Source organism: Camelus ferus, chromosome 14 (genome assembly GCF_009834535.1).
Source record: "Camelus ferus isolate YT-003-E chromosome 14, BCGSAC_Cfer_1.0, whole genome shotgun sequence".
In the NCBI taxonomy this organism is placed as follows: domain Eukaryota; kingdom Metazoa; phylum Chordata; class Mammalia; order Artiodactyla; family Camelidae; genus Camelus; species Camelus ferus.
The window spans coordinates 37,853,350-37,871,394 of NC_045709.1; the positions used below are offsets into that span (position 1 = coordinate 37,853,350).

The 18,045-nt window shown below is 45.6% G+C and overlaps 1 protein-coding gene and 1 non-coding gene across 2 annotated transcripts in view; one reads left to right on the forward strand and one right to left on the reverse strand.

The window, feature by feature from the left end:
- The window catches only part of GPC6 (glypican 6), a 971,667-nt gene that overhangs the window by 43,708 nt on the left and 909,914 nt on the right, over positions 1-18,045 (reverse strand). The window lies entirely within an intron of this gene.
- Positions 10,949-11,020, forward strand: TRNAS-AGA. Its single transcript has one exon. It is a non-coding gene; the product is annotated as a tRNA-Ser (tRNA).

Here is an 18,045-nt window from a genome sequence, read left to right on the forward strand (position 1 = left end):
AAAAAGAGAAGGGGGCTGAGTTCACCCATCCATCCATCCATCCATCCATGCATTCATTGAACATCTACTACATTCCCAGCACTGTCCTAGGTACAAGGGATGAAGCTATGAACAAAAAAAAAAGACAAAAATTCCTTCCTTTATGGAGCCTACATTTTCACTAAAGGATTCCACCAATAAACAGATAAACCAGTGACATAAATAATACATTAGGCAGAGGTAAGTGCTAAGAAGAAAAATAAAGTGGGGAAGGGGGTTGGAGGTCTGCATGGAGGTGGGTGAGGAGTTAGTCATGGAATTTAGATATGATACTCATGGAAGTCTTGAGTAGGAGGTAGCTGATAATGTAAGGAGGTAATTTCTGTTCTTTTGAAAGACACATGAGCATTAATATTAATGGCATAGAAATTCTTCATTTTCACAAGAGATACTCTTTCACATTTCAAGACAAATGTGAATCTCTCTTGGATCATCTTTCCTTTTTCCCCTTTGGGTACTACATGGATGGAGAAGTATTTCTCTTCCAGAAGACAGCAATGGTACCTGCATGGAAATAAAAAGTAATTGACAGCTGGTTTTGGTTGGAGAGACAGCTGAGCAGGTGAAATATGGGGCAAAGTGGGGAGACAGCACTCCAGGAAAAGGAGGAGCCAGGTATCAAGCCATGTGGACGTGGGGGCCTGGAGAAGCTGATTTTGTTTTACCACAGTAATGTATAGATTTGAACCTGGAATCTCTTGATTTTTAAATTCTCTATCCACTGCCTTCCTTTTCATCACTATCATCACCATCGTCATCATCATCTCTGTGCGGGCTGAATGGAGCACATCGGTATTGCTGGATTTACCTTGAGGGATGACAATTTATAATCTCTGCTTTACAGCTCAGTTCAAGAGCAGTCTGAGCCCTGAAGCCTGTGGGATGATGCCAATTCATTCCGCTTTCTACTTCCTTTACACTTTGTGCTCGTTTACTTATTTATTCATTCAGCACTTGCCCTGAACTTCCTGAGTAGCAGGCACCGTGCTAGGGGACAGATTAAAATACACCTTCCAGAATCTTTCGCTAAGTTCTTTTGCTATTATTTGTGCTGCTCGTAGAACTGGAGCATTTTGGAGCTGGAAGACACCCTCAGGAGTCACATTTATTTTGATCATCCTATCACACAAATGAGCACTTTATTTTATCAGTGTCTCGTGCATTTGGTTCGTTTATTGTTTCATTTGGTGATGCATTGCCTCTATCAACATCCTTATGCCCCTGGTAAAGAACAGTGTCTTCTATATTTCCGTACCTTTTTGGCAGTTAGCTGAGTGTTGAACACATGGTAGATGCTCAATAAAGATTTTTTTCAGTTGACTGTTGGATTATGGAGAGAGCTTCACAATTTTAAAATAAGATCTTACATTAAGACTGATAGGAAGTCTGTCAGAATTTGCTCATTCCTTAGAGGGCAAAAATTTGAACAGATGATCTTGTAAGGGAACGAACAGGCTTTTGAATATGCTATTCTGTAAAAGATGCCTCAGAAGCTGAGCATCTGGGAGAGAAAATGTTTCTTGTTATGATGTTGTAGGAAACCATTACACCGTCTTTAAAAAGCACAGTGGCCATGGGTACACGTTAATTTGCTTTTCATACACGTTATTTATGACCACAGTGTTTGGACAATTAAGAAGCAAAGAAAGTGTATTTTTTGCTCTTAGAGGTAAGCATTCTTTCTTCAGGACCATGGGATCACTTACGTGAACTACATAAAGGTCTTTCTTGAAGAGTACCCAAGCTGACATCTTGGTTACCTCTCTCTCCACACTATTTTAACTCCTGAAGCAAAAAATGGCAGAGTTAAAGCTTTGGTGCCACAATTTAGTAAATACTAATTAACAGTCCAGTAAATTTAATTAGCTCTGTCAGGTAACTGGCTGAATTTTCAGCCTTAGAAGCTTTCCAGAATTTGAATTTTCAATACATGTGATTACTATTCCAATTCAAAGGGATAAGTGCTAGTTTGCAGAATCTGAAATAGCGCCATTTAAAGAGGAATATATATGTTCCCTGCACGCGCCTTTCACTCCCTTTCTTTTTTTTCAGGGAAGTGTTAATTAGCAGAGAGGCCTACTTACACTGAACAAACAGACTTTCTGCTGACCTAGATCTGGATTGTTTTCTTTTATTTTCTACCCCCTAATCTCCAGACGAGGTGCAGCAACTCATTTTCATAAGGGTCCGGGGATGAGGGAGGATAAAGGAATCTCACGTTACATCAAACACTCATGATTTGATAAACATTAAATTCCCCCCAAATTAGGTTTTGGATTAAATGATTAAAAAAAAGGTTTCCAGGAAATGAGTGCGAAGAAAGTTGCACTTGGCTTGCTTACCGGTGGCTGCTGAGCTTAAATGCCACACACAGTAAGTTTATGCCTGTTGCTGGGTTGTTCTGCAGGAAAAGGGTCACACTTTGCGATGGAAGGTGACTCAGAGACGCAAATCTGTGTCTCCCCTCTTTTCCTTGCAGGTAACTTGCATCCACGTCCTTTTCTCCCCGTCTCACCAAGCAAGGAAGGGGAGCCTTCCCTGATCCAGATGTTACTACGGACTATCCCTGCCTTCCTGCCGCAGAGACCACCCCTGTCCCTCAGGAGCGGCAAACTGACTCAAGATCGAGTGACAAGAACTTTCGTTCCCTCAGCCAAGAGCCCCACAGCCTTGCAGGGACAGAGCAGATTCGTCCAGGGCCGAACACACTCCGGGAGCCATTTTGGGCATTTCTAGACATTCATAAGTTTGATGCCTCGGTGGCTTAGCACCGGGAAGACTTCCAAGCCGTGGAACAGTGAAGCTACAATTCCTTACTGGTCCATCCTGGGCTTGAGGGCTGTGTCAGTTGGGTCTTGGAAAGAAACAGAAGTGCAGCTCAACTTGGGTGATTTAAAGGTGGGTCCGTAAGGGACTTGACAGAGTGGTGGACGACCATAAACATGGTGCAGAAGCCAAGGTCTGTGCCAGTGGGACAGGGTTACCACCATCAGGTGTGAGGGGAGGGAAGGAGCTGCGGGAAAGGCCAGCTGAGCGGAACAGGGACCTTGAGTGGGGGCGCCTAGCCAGGCTGCGGAAACCGCACTGGGAAGAAGCCCCGGGACTGGGTGTGGGGGCTCGCTTTCCTCCGGACCACCCCCCACCGGCCAAGCCAGACGGAAGCCTGCAGGCAAGGGAGCCCGTGGAAGCAGCGCACGTCATCGGAGAAGCAGGCGGGGACGAGGGGAGAGCGGGTCTGCAAGGACACGGAGACGACGCCCTGCCGGCCGTGCTGTAGGGCTTCAGGGGGCGGGGCCGAGGGGGCGGGGCCGCCCCACCCCGCCCCACCCCGCCCCCCGCAGTGAGGGCCGTTCCCGCCCGCTCCGTGCGCAGCAGGTTGCCCTCCTGCTCCGCTGTCCACACCCAGCCCCGCGAGGCTCAGGCGGTCCGGCCACCCGGGGGGCCTGCGCTCGGGCCGCCGTCCCCGCGCCTCACTCACTGCTCTGTGCACGCGGCGAGGGCGCGCCCTGTCAGCCAGGGGCTGGGGCGGATGTGGGCGAGCAGCGCCCAGGGCCCCTCACCGCTTCATCAGGACCCTGGTGTCCTGCCTCTTTGTTCGTTTCCTTCCCTCTCCCTTCCTTACCCTTCGCTCTCTATCTCGAAGCCTTCCTGATGCGTGTGGTTTAAGTACCAGTCCGCCCGTGCCTGCTCGAAATCGTCTGGAACATTCCTGAGACACCCACCGCGGACTCCGACCCGTGCGGGAGTTTCACGAGGATGTGCTACCGGGGTCCGGTTCCCTTCAGTAACAGCCTCTTTCTGTTTCATGTCTAGTCAATTTGTTTAAATCCAAGGCGGAGTGAGGGTGGTGGGTCAGGGGCACAGAAGGGAGACCAGATCCATGATGCAGACACAGATTTGCGTTCCTTCAGAGCCGCCGGCGATGTGGCAGATATTCCCTCTCAAGGCGAAGGATGATTACTATTCAGCTGAGCTGATGGGGAAAGGAAGTGGGTTCCTCTGGGAGGGATGTGGTGAGTGAGCCTGAGGTGCAATCACAGCCTCTGATGTGTCGTCTCCTCTCTCTGGAGCCTTCCATTATTCACAAAGGCTCTGGTGCAACAGGAAACCAGTCTATTTGAGCGTCAGCACGGAGCAGGGGCAGCTTTATAGATCACCTCCTCACGGGGACTCACTCAGGGCATATTTTGCTTTCAGAAATTCTCATTAGGCAGGAGAGTGCAGAGAGGTCACTACGGTTCTCTGGCCCCAGGTGGTGTTTCTTTGTGAGCTTGGAGAAAAGTTGCCACATCTATATACTTTTTTCCCATGATGTTTTATTTTTACAGGGTTCCCCTCTCCTTAGCGTCTTTTGGCTTTGATGGCTGCCACTAACCCTTTTATTTAGGATCCTTTTCGGTGTTGCTTTTAACAGGAGAGTTGAGACTTAATCCCCCCAGGTCCTGGGCTTTTTCTCACCCACTCATTTAGAATTTTTCCTTCCCTCCACTCAACAATTAATTTTTAAAAATCAAAGTCTACCAGCTTCAGAGACTAAGGGCAGGGTCAGCCCCAGCCAACCTAGGGCTGAGCCTGAGGTCCACCCCCACCACTGCCAACTTTTTTTTTCTGTGCCTCTCTCTCTCCTTCCTTCATCACCTTTTACCGACAGATCAGATATCCTCACTGTGTCCTGGGTTCCCAGAACTGCCTGTGATGATGTCCCAATGCCCCCTGTATGTCCCTGACCTTCCTTCCCAGGCCCTCATCTTCCACAAAAGAGATTTGCTTTTTATTTTCTACATAGCTGGAGGATTAACGGATTACTCCTTCCATGGTACATATATTCTCTGTCTCTCTCAGCAAAGAGAGAGAACACAGAGAGAGAAAGAACACTGAGAGAGAGAAAGAGAGAGAATATATGTGTATATACATACATATACATATATGGTACATATACAGCATAAAGGAATTTTAACAATGCCTTCTGGAGACAATGCCGTAATTCAAAAAAGAATTCTGTTGGCTCCTGGTGGGAACCACAAAGGGCCACGAGGAGAGATGTTCGGGGTCAGATGAATCCCCTCCCAGTTGCCCACCTACTGCAGCTGCTGTTTCGCCTCCTCCAAAGGCCGTGTCTGGAATGGAGCTGTTCTGAGCACAGTGGTTCTCACCTTTGGCTGCATATCAGAATCATCTGGAGAGTTTAAAAAATATTAGTGTCTGGATCTGGACCATAGAGACTGTGATGAAGTGAGTCCCTCTGGGGCATAGCCTAAGCATTACGATTTTTCAAATCTGTCCAGGTGACTCTAGCATGTGGCCAAGATTGAAAACCAGTGCTCCAGCAACTGGCTCTGAAGGAGAGGACGTCTGTGACAGGTACGCTAATGAGACTCAATCATCAGGTTATAGGAGGGTGGAAAGACAGCATATTTCAAAGATGCCAAAGAAGAAATGTTTACCAATAATTTATTTTCTTGTGCACCTTCCAAGAGCAAGGCTTGATCAAGGACATAAAAAAGTACAATGCCATCATTCCAGTGAACAAACTCAAATTGTTGAGAAACTTCTTGTCCTGGAAATCAGGGAATTTTATTAGGCACAAGGTGAGCTAGATATAGTCTTAAAATGTAGTGGAGGTAAAGACAGACAGATATACAAGGTGTGCTCATCCAAGACTGTGTGACAAATAGTGTGTGACACAGGTAACAATTAAGTTCCATGGAAGCAGTGGCTCACAGGGGAAGGTTTCTTGGGTGAGATGGGCTTCGAGCTGAACTTTGAAGAAGTGTCATGTTTTGACAGTAAAAGAATGAAGTGAAAGGTCTTCTCAGCTGAACAAAGACAAGGAGTCTTCAAAGGTTGAGGCTGTTTGGAGACCAGCACGCATTTGCTGTGGCCTAAGTAGAGGTAGAAGCCAGTGTGCGGGGAGGGGAAGCCGGAAAAGCCAGTGAAGAATGGATTATGAGGTGTTACGAGCACGATGCTGTGTGTTGGGGTTTCATTTCATAGGCAATGTGGATTCATCAATCTGCCAGTTTGGATGTGCCACGATCAGATGGATGTTTCAGGACAACGACAAATCCAGGGCTGGTATGAAGGATGAGCTGGAGGAGAAGAGGCTGAAATCAGAAGGATCAGTCACGGGTAAGGAGACAAGGGTCATCAGGGCTAGAGAAGATGAGAACACTTCTAGGACTGTGGCGAGAGGAATAGAAAGGAGGGGAGAGCTTGTGTATGGGACATATTTCAGTGGCAGAGCAGACAGACCTTTACAATAAACTGGGTGAGTGTGGTGGTGAGTAAGAAGGAGGAATCAAAGATGACCCTGCAGTGTCTACCCTGGGTGACTGAGCCTCCAGGAAGGTGACCCTTTAATTCATAAGTGGCTGAGGCTCTACAAGATTCCATGAGGCTTCAGGCAAGAGTCATGAGGACCCATGTCTGCTCCATTCACCATCTGTCTGGCGCTGCGCCCACTGTAGGCACGAATATTTATTGAATAAACAAGTATTTGTTGAATAAATATGTGCAGCTCTCTGAGAAGGAAGTACAGTTGGCTGAGCAAGTTTCCAAAGGGGGAAGCTAGGGAATTTGGCTTTTCCCATGTTGACTCTGGAATTCCAGTAAGGCAGCAGGTAGTTTGCACTGCAGATCTGAAGTGGGAGAGAAGGGCTAACAGTAGACACGTAGAGATTGTCCTCAAAGGGACATCTAATTGGGATTCTGGGTGTGTACATGAAAAAGCAGCTAAAGATAAAACAATTCCAGGCTGGATGCCAGACTGTGGGTCCAGACACTGTGTGCTGCAGGAATTCAGAGGAGGAAACGTTTGTGATGTGTAAGTTCCATGCTAGACCATTTCAAGGAATAGATACTAAAGCAGTGTCTTGAAGGATGAATATATAGATCCTAGGAAGAAAGAAAGGGGAAGAAATCCCAAGTTGAAGGAAGAAGCTATGGGGCAGGGATCCAGGGCGCGTTGTCCTTGCTGCTCAAGGGTAACCAGCAGCGTTGGCCTCATGTGGGAGCTTGTCAGAAGTGCACACCCTCGGGCCCCCCCCCCACCGAGCTTCCCGGACTTGATCCTGCATTTGAACAAGATCCTTAGGTGATTTGGAAAAGCTCTAAAGTTCAGAGAAGTGCTGGCCTAGGTCATATTAGTTGAAGTGGAGGATTTGCGTCACGTTGGGGGAAGTAATGAGAACAAAATGCCACAAGGGCCACAGACCATGCTCCTTCAGGAAGCTTGTTTTGGTAGAAGCGTAGGAGAGTCCTAGGCTGAAAGAGACCCATCGACCAACTAGTGAGGTGAAGGACTTTAAAAATTAGGAGAATTTTTTGGCTCATGAGGGGTTAATGCCCTTTGTGGCACTCGGCAATGGCTGAAATTGGATGATGGCTGCACATAACCGCAACAGCCTAGACAGGTAACTAGAGATGGCTGATGTCCACACACTTTTCATAACACCTGCCTCTCACAAGCCAGGTCCCCTCCCACCTTGGTGCACAACACTGCCTGTTTAATTTCCCCAAACTATCCCAAATACGGTTATTATGCAAGGAGGTAGCTTGGTCTAACTACAATACATCTGAGTCTGTATTTCCATGGTGATTTTTATTATGCTTTACTTCATCTAGTCAGATATGCAGTCCCTACCCAAATATCTTCATGTAAGTCTGTTAACAAGGTGCTTTTTCATCACTTCCGAATACATCATCAAGAAAATAAAATGGCAATGCAGAAACAATCTGACTTTGCAATAGCCTCATTCATAGCCCTCAGTTACTCTTAAATTTTTATTAAATTATGTCAAGTCAATTTGCATCTATAGGAGGTTTTAAAAATAATAGTCGATTGGTTATTCCCTCAAAGAAAAATTTAATTTCCTACTGTACGATGAAATTATTAGCCATGATGTTTAGCAAGATAACTTCTGAAAGCAAATTATGCTGACCCCAAATGTCTGTGTCAAGAACGTCATACTCTATCAAAGCATCAGAGGTGGAGAAGTTGAGTTGGAAACGACGGGAGCTTTCAGGATGGGTGTTTCATTTCGATCTCTCCTACATGCAGTTTCAGAGGCTTTGGCCTTTATCATTTAATTTATTGCCAATCAAAAACCAGTAGGACTCCGCAAAGGCCATTATGTGTATGGGAGGAATACAGAAGCCACACAAAAGCTCAGAGAGCAGTGTTTTGGAATTCTTCTAATCACACGTCTGAAATGCTCAAATATCACATCGTCACCCAGTTCTCTGAGCTCACCTACGATGGACAAAATGAAATGCAAACAAACTGGGTGTTCAAGGGGAAAAAAGGAAAATTATGCTTATTATGCTTCTTTTTGTTCACCTCTGCCAGGATTATGCTGTGGGTCAAGGCAGGAGCTGACGGGAGGAATAATGAACTAGATGGAAGTGTGCAATGTTGAGCCGTGAGACACAGAGTTCACGGTTCTCAGCCCAACAGCTGAGGTTTCCTACTTCCTACTTGCAAAGTAAATGCTCTTCATTTTTGTTTTCATCCTTAGCCTCCTCCTCCCCTCTCCTTCCTACTATTTAACCCATACCCTCCTCTCCACCTGCATCCTCCCTCGCACACCAGTGGTGGATGTGTTCACTGAGCTCTGCTTGTCAGAAGTGAAGCTTCGGAGCATCCATCCACGCGAGGGGGACGTCACAAAGCCAGATGCTGTTTTTGGTCAGAGGACTCTTACACAGTGCAACACTCAGCATCTGATGAGATGAAGGCCTAGCCCTGACAATTTGCACATTAATAAATGCCTGTGATGGGCTGACTTGTGTTCCTGAAAAAGACAGACGGAGTCCTAGTCTCTGGAGCCTCAGCATGTGGCTTTGTTTGGAAATAGGGTCTCTGTAGTGTAATTAGGTAAAATGGGGTCATACCAGAGCAGGGTGGGCCCTTACTCCAATATGATTGGTGTCCTTATAAAAAGAAGAGAAGGGAGAGACACAGGGAGGAGAAAGAGATTCTCCACCAGACCCAGGAGGAGAGACAGCGAGGCGAGGGCAGAGGCGGAGGCTGAAGGGCTGCAGCTGCAAGCCATGGGAAGCAGAGGCTTACTGGCATCACGAGCAGCTCAGAGAGAGGCCTGGACCACATTCCCAGAGCCTTCAGGGAGAGCGCGGCTCTGCAGGCACCCTGATGTCAGACTGGCAGCCTGCAGACCTGTGACTCCATACATGCCTGTTGTTTTAAGCCACCTGGTTTGCGGAAGCTTGCCATGACAGCCCTAGGAAGCTGACACAGCGCCCACCTGCAGAATACTAAATAGTAACAACCACCAGCACCTGTCACGTGCAGTCGGGAGCCGCTTTTGACGGGTTGATGTTCTCAGGACAGTGGAGAGCTTTCTTAGATGGCGCATCTCGATTCTTGAACGGGGCCAGTCTAAACACAGAGCCAAATGAGTGAGACGTGTGCTTCCCATTCAACACGGAGATGGCACTATATCCCTTTTCGATAAGGACAAGGACTTTGCAGGGGCCGTGTCCTCTCCAAGTACAGACGCAGAGGAGCCCTGAATAACAGTGAGTGAACAGGATGCTCTCTGCTATGCGTCAGTAACGTTTTGGTGAACTGAGTTGTATTTTAAGTACTCAGAGGAAGCTTACTGTTTAAATTAAATCCTTTTGCCAAGCAAGTATGCCTTTTCTTCCCCCTGTGGAATCGGATTTCGTGATCTCTCTTAACGTAGGGAGCACAACCCTGTAGTAGATATTATTGGGGAAAAGAACCTTATTACTTGGCATCAGACTAAGGACGATGCAGAAGGTTGACCTGATGGTGTTTTCTCAGACATTAAAGGATGACAGATTTGGAATAATTTTACTAATTGCTTTTCACTAGCAGATTCTAAATTGAGAACTAGGGTGAATTTTATTACCTATTTCAAACATTTGAGATTCTATAAGTATAGGCCAGTTAATATATTTTCTTTATAACAGTAGTAATATTAGTGCTAATTTAAGAATAACTTCATACCCCAGCCCTGCTTGACTGCTGGGGGCCCACGTTTTTTCCAAAAAAGGAAATTCCCTGGATTGTTTTGCGAATGGAGGATACAAACGGGAACAAATTAGATTCAACAAAAGAGAAAAACTAAAGCAGAGGAATTTCCAGGATTAATTCGGAATATACTGAACATACACCATGTACTTCCACTAAACAGAACGCTTTTCAAAGGCACAGTTCTTATCCTTGTGGAGATGCAGTTGCATATGAGAGCCAGAGCACATGGACAAAGAAAGAGGTAAGTAATGGTTGTGGACAACGTAAAGGACCGAGCATTAAATAAATGCTGTGTGTGAAGGGAGGCTGGACTGTTCTTGGGAAGAGATTTAGTTCATCGCTCTGACAGTCTCTGCAGAGACGGCCTTGACTCGTTGCAGGGCGATGAGCCGCCACGAAGAGCATAATTATCAGAGACGCAAAGTTTTTGGATGGTTCTCTGTGCACCAACTGGCAAACCAGTATTAATAACCGCAGCACACTTTGAAATTCAAAGACTCTGGGAAAAGCAGAGTCTGTGAATTGGTAGCCATTCCCCTGGTGCTGCAGGACAGCCTCATAGAGATTCTTGTTTCATTTCAGGCTCGTAAGTGAGACGGCTCCCCTGGTTCTGAGGGACTTCGCCTTCAAAATTCATTGTAAATGAAAACCTGAATGTGACATTCTCCTCTTCACAAAACACTTTTTAAATTTCAAAAGGCTGATACCAAGCTGGGCCTAGGGTAAGGCGTGTAAGGTACTTGCTTTGGGCATAAAAGTTAAAGGGGGGGTACCCCAAAACTTAGTCATCAAAATAGATCATATTTTAATGCAATATTTTTAAAAATTCAAAATGGATGTAAAAAGTCCTGTGATGAATAAAATATCAAACATTTAAATGAAGATGGGGCAGAGGGTGTGGCTCAGGGGTAGAGTGTGTGTTTAGAATGCACGAGGTCCTGGGTTCAATCCCCAGTACCTCCCGTAATATGAAAATAAACCTAATTACAGCCCCTCCCCCAAAGAAATAAATAAACAAAGACAGAATTGATACTGCTGATCTTTTTTACCTTTTGCCTTGGGCTCCATTTTAATACTGTGTCCACACATGCTTATTAAGAACCCCATCCATAAACACCAAATACTAGCCACGTATTTAAAACTCCCTTCGTTCCACTTTTAAGGATGAAAAACTTTCAACCCTAATCACAATAATAATCACGTTTTATTTAAAAGCAAGACCTCAAAGTTAATTCAGTCACCTATTCAGCAGATCTCTATCTCCAGCCTCTGTGGCGTCCCCCGCCTCTTGTAACCCATGTGAGAACACGTCACAAGTCATCAAACTCTATTCTTAATTTTCTATTTTCCCCATTTCATGCTCTTCAACTTCCATTTTCTCCCTCCTGGTTTTGGTCATGGGGGACGCTGACAGATCAAATGAACAGCGTGAGTCTGCTAACTCGGGTTTTCATATCTCCCTGTGTCTGGATTACCCTCCTTAGTCAGTGACACAACCCTGCGCTGATCTGGAGTCAAAGGAAGGATCAGCTCCGTGAAGCACGAGGCTGGGCTTCTTTGTGCAGAAGCAGGGGCTGCAGGCTTCATTAGAGAGACCCGTGAAGGGGACCACATAGCTGGTGTCACTCATAAAACGGCTGGCTCTCTCGGCAAACGGGAAGCCATTTATAGTTCACGGCTCCTTCTGGTGGGTTAAACACCGTAAATCCTTATGAGGAATGGCATTGCCGCAGAATCAGTAAGAACCAAAATGACCTTCACTCGGCCTGCCCTCTGAGTGGATGGTCCCAGAATGACAGACGTGCCGCGGCTCCACGGGGGAAATGTAATCTGGTGAGAATGACAAGGATCACTTCTGTGTTACTTTATTCCCTGCCTTTCCCACTTTTAATCAGTTCTGGCAGGCCACGGGTTTCTCAGACGTGTTTTCAAGTTTAATTTTTAAAAACTTCATACTTCGGGGTGACATTGGCCAGCCAGTGAATTATGAAACCTCTCGCATCTCGGCTGGGAGAGTGACAGGCAAAACCAGCTCCAGAGCCGGGACAGCTGTTCTCCGAGATATTGAAAGGGAAGCTGATGGGGAGGGCCCGGGACTGGGAATGGCCTGGCTGGAGACGCGGCTCCAGGGAGAAGCACGAGGAAATCGAAGGCGGCAGAGGCGACCCCTGATGAAGGCTCTGAACCCACCGTGGGAGGGTAGAGGGGGCAGCTAAGAGGGCGACGGGTGGGGGAAGAACTTCCCCACCGGCCCCGTTACTAGGTTTGTGCCTGGAGAGTTCCCCAGGGCTGCTCCTGACACAGTAGTATAACTGGACGGCTTAAAACAACAGAAATGTATTCTCTCACAGTTTGGAGGCCTGAAGTCTAAATTCAAGGTGTCTGCAGGGTGTTTCCTTCTGGGCGCTGTGAGGACAATCTGTTCTGGGCCTCTTTCCCAGCTTCTGGAGGTTGCCAGCAATCCTTGGCATCCTTTGGTTTGGCGAGGCATCACTCCAATCTCTGCTTCTGTCTTCACGCGGTCTTCTCCCTCGGCGGGTGTCTCCTCTGTGTCTCTGTCCGAATTCCCTTCTTCTCCCCAGGATGGCAGGCATGCTGATTAGGGCTCACCCGACTCCAGTATGGCCTCATCCCAGCTTGCTTACACCTGCCAAGACCTTCTTTCCAATTAAGGTCTCATTCACAGGTGACGGGAGTTAGAACTTCCATGTATATTTTTTGGGACCACAATAGTGCCTTATACTAAATAACAAAAAAGTATGTTTTCAGCTACTGGGATTAAATAAACACAAATTCTCTCATGTTAGTGCTCTCTCATATTTTAGGTCAGTGTCTGTCAGATTTGAGTGAGAATTAACACCTGGGATATTTATTTTAAAAAGGTCTATTTTGATTCAGAATATTTGTGATGGGGACCACAGTCTGCATTTTAACAGTCTTTCAAGTCATTCAGACGTAGGAGATCTGCAGACCTGACTCTGAGAAACACTGTGTTACGTGACGACTTTAACTCTCTCAAAACTATCAGTGTCTCGCTGTTAAGTCCCAGCTATTTTCTACATTAGGTCATTGTTATTTACCTTTGGCTCAGTTTCATATCATGGCGCGTAAGACGCCTTCCACGGTCATTCCTAATTCATTATCAATACTATTCATTAATTGCAGTTCTGTGAACTGAGACCTTACTCAGAGGAATCACATGTCATTGTAATCCTTACCCATTTTCCAAATGGCTTTGAGACCTTTTCAAATTATAAAAGATGTTTTATTTGAATTTTTAAAGACTCTGCTGCCTTTTTGTTTGCAGATATCATACCAAATCTTGCCTTAAGTTTTTGCTGGCCTCAGTCTGATTGATGATACATCCCGTAGCATGGGAACAACCTTTACAATGGTATTAAGAGAATGACTAGGAACAAGCTAGTAGGTAAAAGAAAACTACTGGTGGCCTGATTTGAGATCGAGACTTCCGGTGAGTGTTCGCATCTGCAGTTTGGTTAATTACAAAGCCTTTTAGTACAGAAGAGCCCGGGAGAGAGTAAACATGCAGTCAGTATTAGCTATTATATACATAAAATATGTATGACTATTATTATTTTATTTAGCCATTAAATAATGATAACTTTTGCCTTTGGAAAGGACTTCCTCCCTTTATTTTACAAATGATCACCTAAGAAGCAAGAGGTAACAAAGGAAGATAAATCAGTGTTGCATTTTTTTCCGTTGACTTCCAAATGTTTATGAATAACGAGGCCAGAGACATCTCTTTAAATAGTATTTAGTTCTGTTAGCAAGGGGTGTATATTAAAACCCTTTATATAGACATGTATTAAATGTTCCCCTGTAGCAAATATTTGCACACTTCATAATCCTTTTCTCATTTGTCATTGTTAACCAAAAGAAACCAGAGCCTCCCTTCCCTCCATTTATTAAACTGTTAATATTTGTAACTGAAACTTAAGAATTTCAATTAAGTGGTTCAATTTAAGTACAATGGCGCTGTAAAAAATCTCTTATTTACACAGAACCGTTCTTTGGCTCTATATACATAGTGATCTATATATTTACACATGCATGGGATGTATACATGTATATACATCACAGGATATACATGCCTTTGGAGGCGTTCAAGATGAACGTAATTTTATAGCTTTTTAAAGAAAGAGGAACTCCCAAAGGTCAAACAATTGTGTGATGCCTCTAGAATTTTGGTCTTTTAATTTGCAGAAACATAACTGTGGGAGTGAAATGATCTCCATTTAGCTCCATGACTTTCCTCTGGGTTTTTCATTTCAGTCTCTAACTCTTTGCTAACTGGGGGCTACGCTTTTTCTTAACTGACTGGTGTGCTGTTGGGAGGGGTTGCACAGCTAACCAGCAGGCTTCATGCTCGGTGCTGGCTTAGTCATGCTGACCTTGGTTGATGTGTTGGATGCTAGGCTGACACTGTGTGAGCGGTTCACTCTGGGAGATTCCAAGGCTTAGATTCAGACCCTAAGCCCAACTGAAGGCGTGAGCAAATCCTGGCTTGGAACACCGAGTCCATGACAGGAGACCTGAGGCTCTGGTTGCCCTCCCTGGAGGTATCCTAGCCATCAGTCCTGCCTTGTCTCTCAGTTCTCACCTCCGCCCCATCTCAGTGGGAGAATCAAGACCCTGCACTGGAGGAGGCTCTTCTCCTTCGGATTCAGCTAACACTGCATGCTCCCAGATCACCCTTTTCTCTCTGCTCAACCCTCTGGGCCTCCCATCATCCATTTCAGGCCCCAACTGTTAATGCTACTTGGACCTCCTATTAATACACTGCCAATACCCTCGGCCGTCTCTCCACGCTGTCAGAAGCATGTGGCTGGAGGCTACACCTGTCACGCAGCCCAGGAACTTCTCCTGAGCCCTAGCCTGAACATTGTGCTTTCTGGCCCATCTCCGCTTCATGTGCCCTCATTTCTTAACCGCAGTCACCATCTCTATCACCCCCATCCCAAGCGTGCTTCTTTTTCTGTGATTCATGTTTCTGTTTTTGTTTCCTGATGTTCTTAGGAGCAAAACTCACTCATCTCTGGCTCCTCTTGTACCTCTCTTCCTCATCTCATTCTTTGCTTTGTCGGGCTCCTTCCAGCCTTCCTGACGTGTGTCTTAAGCATCGCTGCTGCCCCAGTGGCCCATCCACGTCTCCTCCCTGAGCCACAAACAGAATCTTTCAAATGAGCCTCTTCCAAGTCATGCCCTTCTCCCCTTCAAGGTTCTGCCGGCTGAATTTGCTAGGACATGACTCTGCTGAAAAATCTCCTATGGAATGGGGAAGTTTTACCCACACAGACACAAGTTTAAAGTCTACTTTAAAACCTGGCCTCCTCAGATGACCAGAAAAGATTTTTCTGTTCTGTTTTGAAAACTGATATAAAAGTAAAATTTAAGCTGATTATTCATCATGTTACAATAACTGATTCTTCACATTCAGGAAGACAGATCGATAGATCTTTTAGGGTCATTGGTCATTGATCAATTACAGTCTAATTTTAAGAGCTTCCTCCTTGGTAGTATAAAATATGTAAAATTTAAAAAGTTCTATTATTTTCTAGCAGCATGTATGTGAATACTTCACAATTAATTTCCTCAGCATCCCGGATCCTGCTCTTCCCATGACTTTCAGCACTTTTTCACATTATTGTTTATCCCCACCCTCCCATCCCCAGGTGCCATTTAACCAGTTTTACTTTTATGGCATCTTTAAGCTACTGGGTTGGTACCACCTTAGGGAGAAATAACAATTTTCTCATGATTGCTATCTTTTGGTTTATAAACTTAGAAATTAGGCAGATTTTAATTTCCATAGATCTTCCTTCTTAGAAAGTTTTGAGCAAAAGCAGCAATATTTCACTCCATGCCAGCCCACTGATATTCCACTATTTTGGCTTACAAAGAGCATCACTCCTTCACCCTTGGATCTCTTTTCATGCATTCCTGTTCTCGGGGTGCCAATGAAACAGGGACCCTAAGTTGCAAAATGCTTATATTCAACTTACTTTTCTCTGACAGACAATCACAGGCCCCAAGCGAGCAGTCAGAGATAAGTCACATCGGGCAGATACGTGAACGACAGTAGATGCTGGAAATGGAGTGATTTGGAAAGAAAACTCCTAAAATAATACTTCTTTATTCTGTGCCCATGGTTACGGCTTTTAATTAAGTGATGCAGCATTTGTCTGGCTGGGTCAATGGTGAGGGCACAGGGCCTCGTTTCAAAATGGATTTCGTGGCCTCACTCCCTTTTAAGCTAAGGGTGATGATGAGACAGAAGTTAACCAGTTAAATATTAGGGTCAAAACATTTCCAAACCATCAGCCGTCTCCCACCATGACTCAGTTCCAAAATCAGCCTCAAGTGTGTGATACGGAAATCAGTTCTGGCTGGACTCTCCTTGAGGCATTTGCAAGGGTTTACTGCAGACTTCTAAAATGGTGAAATTTCTTCTGGCCACTCTGTGACTCCACTTCCTTGGCAAAGTTTAAGGTTGTTAAGTGGATTAAAGGAATGGAAACAGGCACGTGTTCTCAAGAGAAGGGGCCATCCTCATGATGGCTTCCTCAGGGACACTGCTGTCCTAGACGAGGTTCAGTGACATCATCACGGGGCAGAGAGAAGCAGACAGGGAGAGCAGCACACAGTCTTTGCTCAGTGAAGATGGTGACAGCAAGCGACGTCAGTGCAGTGGGTTCTCTGCTCTGTTTTGCATTTCGTGCTGCCTGTAGATCCCCCCAAACTCTCTGGTGTCAGCCACATCAGGAGGCAGATCAGCAGTCCCTAGGGGAAATCTTCCCCGGGGGAGGCTGTTTATCTTCCAAACTCCAGACCCCAGAGTGAGAACTGACCACCTACATATGCTTTCTACTCTTAAAAATGACCATTGATAATGAAGAGCTTAGATGATAGTACCATATGGTGGCGTGAAAAGAACCCCATTGCAGTGCAGAGACAATAAATAAACAAATGGAAGGTCACAGCAGCTGTCACTGGGGCAGAAAGCATTAAGGGCACCTTTGCCTGTACTTATTGTGTGCCATCGAAGGTCACAGAGAGCATCGGATGCTGCAGGAGAGAGAGGGGACACGGCAGGTGCACGGGGACTCAGAGGAAAGAAACTGGGCACGGGTATTTACGGAGGGCCTCTGAAGCAGTGGGCCCAGATGGGAGGATTTTCTGTGTCTTGGCCCATTTTCTCCTCATCAGGTATTAACAGCATGGATGAAACACTCTCTTCGTTACCAGCCCAGCAGGTTCAAGTCCTCCCTCTGCCCCAACCAGGTGTGAATTTAGACGAAACACTTAACCTCTCCTCCTCAGCTGTTATTAACTGCGCATCACAGAGGAGAAGGTGAAGACTCGGAGACATTAAGGTTACTTCCTGTACGAGTCAGAGCTGTCATAGGCACCCAGATCAAAGCCTTTTTCCTTTCTCCTGCACAACTGGAGAGTTCTGTCAGTTTTCTCCTTGGAAGAAATGGGGAGGAAATGTGTCAGTTCAGAGGCTCTTGGGACAGTGAGGTAGGTGGCCTCAAATTTGTATCTGAACTGAGTGGAAGTAGAAACACACGTGTAAATTCTTTTTTCCTACCATTTTTTTCTGGTGGTAGACATTGAACTCCCTTCTATGAACTTGTGGAAAACCATTAGGGTTTCTGCGAGGCTTTGTTTAACCCAGATAGCAGATAAACAGATTCAGAAGAAGCTCCCAGAAGTCTTAGCATTTGTGATCTCAACATATTGGCACATCGGGGTTCTTTTTCAATTCTCCAATGAGAGAGATTTTCCAATGCAATAATAAGGTTAGTTTTAAGCATGCTTGACAAATAAATTTTCTCCCCTCAGATTCAGATTCAGACTCAGATTTCAGACTCACTGCTTAGAATTCTTTTACTTTCCCTGAAGCACATCTGCATGGACTCCTCCTGTTTTCCCGATTTTTGCTGCAGAGAAAGGAGATCTTC